The sequence below is a fragment of the Protopterus annectens genome, chromosome 6.part0 (assembly GCF_019279795.1).
Source record: "Protopterus annectens isolate FY-2018-M chromosome 6.part0, PAN1.0, whole genome shotgun sequence".
Lineage (NCBI taxonomy): Eukaryota > Metazoa > Chordata > Ceratodontiformes > Protopteridae > Protopterus > Protopterus annectens.
This window is the reverse complement of record NC_056737.1, coordinates 318028686-318037662: the sequence shown is the minus strand read 5'-3', so window position 1 is coordinate 318037662 and position 8977 is coordinate 318028686. Positions and strand designations below refer to the sequence as shown.

The window sequence follows — 8977 nt, the reverse complement described above, 5'->3', positions numbered from 1 at the left end:
TCAACAGTAAGTATTTCAACTAAAGGTTACTCAACTAGCGCAGTGCGTTCCACACGCACTAAAGTAAATGTGTCAGCACTTGCAGTAGGTTGGTGTTGACTCTCAAGGGTCCAGATTTGTGACCTGTTTCTTGTAAAAATGTGCAGGTTTCTGGTAAATCTCAGTGAAATTAAGTAACTAGTGACAGATATTCGAGCTTCAGACTTTATATCTTTCAAAAAAAGTCCTAAATTTGCAATGTGTTATTTGAGGTATTAAAAACCTGTCCCTAATTATGGACCTTTGCCTCATTAATTTTGTCTTTCTCCGGAATTATTGCGCAAAATGGTTAAGTATGGTCGGCGTTTAATGACACCGTACTCTCAACGGATGTTATAACAATAACACTTCTAAGAGAATATTCCCTGATAAGCATTACCAAACACAAGTCACATAACTTTCCAGAAAAAAAAAATCACTCGGCAAGCAGTATAAACAAGTCTGTCGGTCAGCTGATTTCATCGACACGTGATCTTCATTCTCATTAGGGCCGATGTTGTCTGCAGCACGCCTGATGATAATTTGTATCTGTCACTTCACGATATGGATTAAACTAGGAGTTTAGGTACTGGATTGTTTTGTGTTATATGTGCCGTGTCTGCAGCGCTAACTAGGTGCAGAAGAAAAAGCTGAGAAGTAGAAAAAGGTGAGTTAGTTCCTTTTTGTGCCTTTGTGGCAGTTGTCCAGGATGATTATTGTTATTTTCTTGTTGTGTTGGCCTGGCATTCCTTTCATTGATGTTTACCATTACCTGTTTTGATAGTGTTATAATGAATATGATGGCATTTGACAGCAGGTTAGCGAATTGTCCCTTAGAGCTGAATTAAGCAGACGAAAACGCAGCCCTTCTGTTACTTCTCCCGGTTTGTCTGAGCGTAGTAATAGTTGAGTGTATATCTGTGGCTTGAATGGAAAGAAACAGCAACAGTGCACGTGTCCTGCTGTTTTGAAAGCAGGTGTTTGTATATTGAGTCTAATATTAATTTAAGCTGGATGCTTTTACAGGAAGTATGTTTGAGTTGTCGAGTAAAGAAGCTTTGGCAAGAAATGTCTGCTTGTGCATAAGCGATGACATCCTGAAGAGCGTTGTAATAGTTATAGTTGTGTGTATATCTGTGGCTTGAATGGAAAGAAACGGCAATAGTGCACTTGTCATGCTGTTTTGAAAGCAGGTGTTTGTATAGTGAGTTTAATATTTATGTAAGCTGGATGCTTTTACAGGAAGTATGTTTGAGTTGTCAGGTAAATAAGTTTTGACAAGAAACGTCTGCTTGTGCATACGAGATGACATCCTGAAAGTTTAGTTGGATAGCAAGCGTCTGTGAAATAAACATTGGGTGAAGGGTTGCAGTGTGTGCGTTAGTGAAAATATATATCTATTTACATAACGCTCAGTTCAGAGAAGGGATTTTAGGGCGATCCTCCTTAACAGCACAACTTTCCAGAGGGCTGAGAGGAGACTCCTAGCATCCCTGTTTTACAGTTGTACCTTTTTAGGCACAATCTCTGTATAGATAGCATCCCTCATCCATACCTCTCAATTTCTTGCTGTAAGAAGTCTGCACGAAACCAAAAACAATGGGTGGGTGGAGACAAAGGCCCCAAATCAGGGACAGATATTAAATATTGCTCTTGTAAGCTTGCAAAGCTGACAGAATAACAGGTTATGCATTAGCCTGTGTTTTCTGAAGTATATGAGGTCTGAATAATCCAGTGTCTGTCATTGTTTAGTGACTTCAGTCTTTGGTGATTTGCTCAAAAACATGCATTATTTGAGGAATATACCAAAAAAAGTTGCTAAAATCTGGACTCTTCACTGAAAATTGCTGTTAGCCAAATTGGACATTTGTGGGGAAATAAAACAGTAAGTAATGTTTTAGATACGTTTTGAAGTTCTTATCACTGTTTTAAAAGTAAAGTTTAGATGCATTTTGAAGAGGACTTGTAATATTTCCTATTGCTGTTCAAGTTTCTGGCTGGAACAGACCTGTAACTTTGGGAAAATGGGTTGTATTACAGGAGGTGGAAAAGAATGGTAAGATTACTAATTTTAACTTTTTCCTAACTCTAAATGTACTATATGGAGGCAGAGATGTTGGCATGATTATTTTCTTGGAAAGCTGTTTCTTGCCCATAATGTACTTCGGAATTAAATCTCATCAACTGAGCCCTCGCAACTCCTTATTGTCACGTGACAGTCATGTTCACTTTTAAGCAATAAGAAGTACTGTAAAGTTTCTGAGAATTGCAGTAAAAATGTCAGCGATGTTTTGTAGTGACTTTTGTGCATGTCTTTTCTAGATATGTGCTAGACAACATTTGAAATGTTCTTAAATGATAAAAGAAAAAAAAATAACTGGGATGAGTTAGCCTTTAAAAAGTGATATTTTGTGAGTTTCAGTTATGTCTTCTCTGAGTCAACCAGAGTGTTTAAATTTATTGGGTTGCAGTGACTAGACCAATTAGTGAAGCTGCCATTGATTGTTATCAGATTTATTCAACTTTAAACTGTAAAATGCTGTACAGGTTTATGGCCTCATGGAAAGGAAAAGGACGTACCTCTTTGCAACAGTGCAGAATAAGAGTTGTGAATTTTGAGCTTGAATAGTTTTCTGACCTCAGTGGCGAAGTAAAGAGAGAGCTACAGGTACATTGCTGTATTTGTTTTCCTTTTTATTGATAATTTTAATTGCAAATGTTATACATAATTTATAATCTCTCCAGTCATTATCAGTCAAACATTGTATAGCTCATTCAGATTTTTGCCTTCTTTTAAACCTTGTTGCTCCTTTGCATGTATTGTTCCTACACTCCCCATTTGTATGTTATTTGCTCCTAGACTTTTCTAAAGATACAAATTTCAGTTGTTTTGTATTTGTTACTGTATTCACTACTTCAAGTACAGTTGGTTTTGACTTTGATTTCCATTGTCTAATGATGTCTTTTTCGGCAGCCACCATAATTAGACTCAGCAAGGCCTTATGTCTAGGAAATTCTGATTTTGTATCATAGCTCAAAATATCATTGCCTTAGTTACACCAGTTTGTTCACCTAGTATCTCTGATAGAGTAGTCTGCAGGGAATCTTTAAAGTTTGTCAACGCATTACACTCCCAGAAAATATGTTCTCAATTACCTCTTTCTTCCCATCCTACCTCCAACATTTGCTGTCTACCCAGGGAAAAATGGAGTCTGCTTGGGGTATAAAAGTATCTATGTAAACACTTCAAGCAAAGATCTCAAATCTTGTAGACTTTGTTGCATATTTGGGAGAGACATGCATATATTACCCCCCCCCCATTGTTTCTCTGTGAATTGCTTAACAGCAATCTGTGTTCTAGATTCTACTAAAAACCCTACCAGTTCTGGTCTTTTGCTTAGGATCCCCCTATTTCTTTCTGTTTGCCTTCCTTATCAAGGATCAATAGAGTATTTGCAATCTGTAGTCTGCAGTTCAAGTAAATTATTGGCCTATTCCATTCTGCTACCTTACCCTCTCTAATTTAATTATTATTATTTTTTTTGCCAGGTTTCCCAGTAACTTCCAGCCCCCTCTTGCATATTGTCTGTATCCCTAATTGCAGTCATCCCTTTCGGCAAACTCTTCTTCCTATATTCTTTGGTTGGTTTAGTTCTTGGAATACCTTCTGCTAATTTATTAATATAATATTCTGTATGGTTATTGTTCTCCATAAAGATCTGCATCCAAAATCCCAGTCTCTCCTTATTTCTTGAGCCCCCCCCCCCATTTCATCACCATCCATTTCCACTTTGAATTATACATTTCTGGTTGTGCTATTTATAGGAACCTGAACTGTGTAGCTGTGACACACCCCTCAAATCGGGTAATTCTAGACTGCCTTTTTCTATTGGAAGAATCCACTTATCCTACTTGACTCTTGCTGCCCCCCCCCCCCCCCCCCAATACAGTTCTTCAGTTCTTTATTAATTGTGCTATCCACAACTTTTCCTCTGGTTGATTAAAATATGCCTGGCCTGCATATAAAACTAAAGGAACTAAAAACATTTTAACTGCTTGCATCTTGCTATCAATAACCATATATCAGCACTTCCAATTTCTCAGTGTTTGTATTATCTTTTGTTTAGTCTCTTCCCACATATCCTTAGCTGCCACATCAGAATCCTTTTTAATCCATACTGCTAAGTACTTCATTTTATCATGTCCCCATAAATATGGATATTGCTGAACCAGTTTGTGTGTGGGTACATAATTTACAGCTATTGCCTTTACATACATATACATACAAATATTTCAAGCATGGACATTAATGCCCTTTTAGCTTGCCAATATATCAAAACACTTGTTCCCATAATAAGTGTCCAGGCTATTTTCAAAAATATCTAAACTACTACTTCCTTTAATGTAATTTGGTAGTCTGTTCCATGTAGGAGTTACTCTGTCAGAGAACCAATTGGTACACTTCTCATTCCTATAGAATCTTCTGCATAGGTTGTCTGATGATTCTTTAGTACTTTTTGATAACTCCAAAGATTCCCAGAGGTAGGTGTCTCTAAATGCCCTATATACTTGAATAAGATCTCCTCTTAGATATGTCAGAGACACTGTACAGGTTCAGATATTTTAGTCTTTCATAATAACTTAAATTTTCACATCCATGGATACCCTTGGTATATTTCCACTGTACTCTTTCCAGTCTACTCATACTTGTTTTCTTATAAGGTTTCCATAATGTTATTCCATACTCAAGTTTGGGTCTAATGTAACTGACAAACGATGACTTCATCATTTTTGATTTCCTAGACTTCATGAATCTTTTTATACAACCTATAGTTCTAGAACTATCATTAACCAATTGGTTGATATGATTAGAAAAACTCAAGGCTGAATCTACCCATATAAGTAGGTCCTTATATGAGTCTACAGTGTCAATCACTGTATCTTCTTCTTCCTCTCCTCCTTTTTCTCCTTCTCCTTCTTCCACAGCGGAACTCCGGTCCGCTAATGATTGGCAGTTGATTTTTACATACCGGCTTGCCAGGCCTGATGCACAACCTTCAACAAAGGTACGCCCATTCACGCATGTCTCCACGCAGAAGACGCTCTAGCTGAGAATCGAACCGGACAGCGTCTTACTGTGAGGCGACAACGCTACCGCAGCAGCACCACTGCGGGTATTCACCTTTCAATTTGTATCCCAAACTTCATATGCTTAAATTTTGATGTATTTATCGGCATATTATTTTCCTGTGCCCAAATGGTCAGTTTAGTCAAGTTGTTTTGCAGACCTGCCTTATCTGTGATACATGTAATCAGTTTACCCAATTTCCGGTGGTCTGCATATAGACAGTAGAACACCTCAGATGAAACAGTTCAGTCTGAAAGATACAGTCTAAACAAGTAAGGACCTAGGACAGAGCCCTGTGGGCCACCCTGACTGTAATCAAAGATTTCACTTGTCCAGTTGCTGTATGATACTTGTCATGTCCTATTTGTTTTTAGCTTCATTAATTTTGTATCCTGAAAAGATCTGAAACTGCCTGAAAATGTTCTGCAACACTGAAATGTCTTTTCTGATTTTATCAGGTGTAAAATATAATCTGCAAACAGTCAGCTTTTCTTGACTACCTTGAATTTGAGTTTCATATTTTATCAGGGAATGCAAATGCTTCCATTGTCCAGCTCATAAACTCCCCCTCTGGATCATCGATGTTCTGTTAATGTCAGATGTTTGCCTTCCTCCACAAAACCACATTGATCCATATCTATCAATTTTGGCATCACCTTTGCCATTTATTTAGCCATTATAGACATAAATATTTCATAATCATGGTTTAGGATTGAAATGGGTCTTTACCCTCAAGGTTTTAAAGCCATCACCGCTTTCTTCCAGGATGTTAGTGCTTTTCCTCCTCTTAAAATACAGTTAAGCAAAACCTTCCAGATCTTTATCAGTTTTTTCCTTCCTACCTTCCAAACTTCCACAGGAATACCATCTATTCCTGGGGACTTTCCCATGGATTAGTTATACATCACCATTTTTATCTCATCTCCTCCTATCCCTAACTGTTAGCAATTGAGCCTCATCTTCCTCTAACCTTGGCATATTTAATTCTTCCATAAACCTTTCCATTTGTACCTTTTTTTCTTGATTTCTATATTTCTTTGCTTTATACAGGCTGTCATAATATTTCTAGTACCTCTTCAGGATCTCTTGTTATCTTCCTTGTTATTGGCTCCATAAGCTTGGTGACATAGCTATTTGCACTGTATAGTTCACTACTTTCTTTTATATATATATCTGTGAAACCTTTAACTTTTAAAGGTAGCATTTTAACATAATGACATTTTCTATATTATTACTCCCAACTTTTGTGTAACAGTTTTTTTAAGTATCTGGTTCCATCTTTTTGTGTTACATGCATACACTAATGTTTGGCAGGTTGATCTTTTTTATACAGTTGTTGTTTTCTTGTCATAGCCTATGTCACATCTTACAGAACTTTTTATTGAATAACTTTTATTGAAAGCCCTCAAAAAATACACCCCTAAAACTTATTATCTTAATACTAACACACATAAAACAGTGTTCAACTTCAAATAATGAAGTTTTACCCTCATAATTTTCACAAATCTTCTGTTTCACAGCTTACTTTTTGTTGAACAAACTTTTGTATTTCTTCCTTAGCTTATTCTGCTTCAAACAAATAACCCTCCATAGAAGAATATGCTGAAGATATTCAAGAACAGCAGTTTGAATCTCGTGCCTGCTTCTCGACATTCCCTGATTGGTTACTCTGCTCCTTTTCTTCCTGGTGTACAGGGAGTAACCATTTTCCACAAACACTCTACTATCTCCCACTTTTAGTACTTTGTCCTTCTGCTTCAGTGTTGTCAGTCATCTCCTTCCGCTGGTAGGATTGTATCTTAAGGTCTAGGTTGCTTTCTCATGGCCAAGTTTGGAGCATACACACAATGTGCCCTTTCAATTAACAACTCCAGCTGTGGAATACCAGTCCAGTTGCGTAAGCCATGGAACCTTGCTGGCTAGGCTTATGTAGGCCCTTGGGCCGATGGCCTAGTACCTACCTATGAACCTATTTGTGCTTTCATAAAATTAATACAAATACAGTCTGTTCCTTCCAGCTTCTCTGGTACAGCAGGAAATCTCCAGTTTTCTCTACGTGTTCTGTCCTCTAATTCTATTATTTTTTGAAACATCTCGTCTTGAGCAACCTCATATTCAGCCAGCCTTTTTCTCCATTTCTACCTCCTGCTTTTTGCAGGTTTATCACCTCATCTGATTCTGTTTAAAGCTGCTTCCATTTTTTCTGGCCTTTTGTTATTTGAGTTTATATACTCCGTCAGTGTTTCATTTATTTTATTCAGCTCTGAGTACATTTGATTTGTTTTCTCCTCTAGATTACTGGAAATAATGTCTTGCACCAAAGCTGGAGTTTGCACTGCTTTTACTGGACAGCTGCAAAATTTTTCTTAGTCTTTTTTCCTCACATATTGTGATTGATGTTCTTTCAGTTTCTCTGCATTTCTTTTTACCAGCATCCAGACAGTGCACTGAATAGCTAGTTACTGAAATCTACCTAAAAAATACAAGTTTACTGGCTCGTTCTTCTGAGTTTTTGTTTTCACACTGTCAGAGCTGAAATTAAGCTGTTGCAAACTTTCAAGATGGCTACACGTTGAGTATTTGTTTTCCTCGGCTATATACTTTCACATTTGGTAGGCATTGTGATGTGATGCATTGGTAAGGTAAACAAATTCTTAATCATTCAGCCTATGCATGGTGTGCACTTCAAAAGCAGGTTAGGATAGAAATGCCACAGAATGGGTGGAATTGCTAAGGCATGCTTTTTAGTGTATAAACATCTGGATAATTCTCTAGGAATGAAATTGCACTGTGAAGAAAGGAAGTGTTGCATATAGGGTATAATTGTCCTTTTTTGTTTCAGTTGCTTGTGGTTAACTTGAGCTGTTAGGTTTGGGAAGCTGTTAGTGCATCATGGGAGAGGTCCAGTTTTGTTAGTGCATCATGGGAGAGGTCCAGTTTTCACCTTGGTATGTATTTGGAACTTAGTTTTCTCACTCATCATTGCTGACTTGCCTTTTTGGTTTGAAATGTGTTTATTTCATTCTTCGATGACCACATGTGTGGTGTTTGGTTATAAGCGTTCAGAATTTGAGAATGGTGAGGGAAGAGTTTTGAAGGAAGCATCTACAGTAATTGTGGAATAACGAGCATGATTGAATAGCAAACATTTGGTTTTGGCAAAACTTAGCTGCAGACCAGAATTATTCTGTAATTTTTCAGACTTGCTTAGGCAGAAGTTACGAAGTACTCTGGACGAAGATGCATAAAAAACACCCAGTACTGCAGAACTGTGAAGATAGGTAAAGCGTAGGTTAGGAGGAAAATTTTGGCATGGTTGGAAGTCACTATTTTCTGGCAAGCGACTTGCTGGTATGCCTTGTAACAAATGGTGGATAATGTACAGACCTAAGTGTGCATTATTCATAACTTGCGCATTTAACAAGGGGAACAGTATTGAAAGTGATGGACAATGTATATTTAATGCAGGGAATATGGATTCCTTTACAATTATTTTAATATGGGCAAAATGGAGTAGGTTACTGATACTGCATGGTATTTTAAAGTAACATGCAGATTTTCTTTTTTGTCAGTGTCTTGAAAAACAGAGTGGTGTAACCAGAGCCAAGACACCTAACTGTGAGTGTAACCACAAACTGTAGATTATGAGCATTTACTATCTTTCTGGATAGAGGTAATAAAATGGCCTTGTACATGAGCCCCAATTAACATTGATTTGTGGTTTTACAAAAGCCTGTGATGGAACTGTTAATCACGGATTTTCATAGTCCAGAATTATTGAACAGCCAGTCTCCCGTCAGTTTGAGAACTACAAATGGGTATAAAACTTTT

General features: G+C 37.4%; 1 protein-coding gene across 2 annotated transcripts in view; it reads left to right on the top strand.

Moving 5' to 3' along the window:
* The first annotated feature begins 505 nt into the window (after positions 1-505).
* Positions 506-8977, top strand: part of ZFYVE26 (zinc finger FYVE-type containing 26) — a 3506023-nt gene continuing 3497551 nt past the window's right edge. Inside the window, exons 1-2 of one of the 2 annotated variants that reach the window (XM_044074069.1) lie at positions 506-685; positions 2566-2686. The gene's annotated coding sequence lies outside the window, so the exon portion shown is untranslated. The remainder of the gene's footprint in view (positions 686-2565; positions 2687-8977) is intronic. The other variant, XM_044074068.1, reaches the window with a different exon arrangement.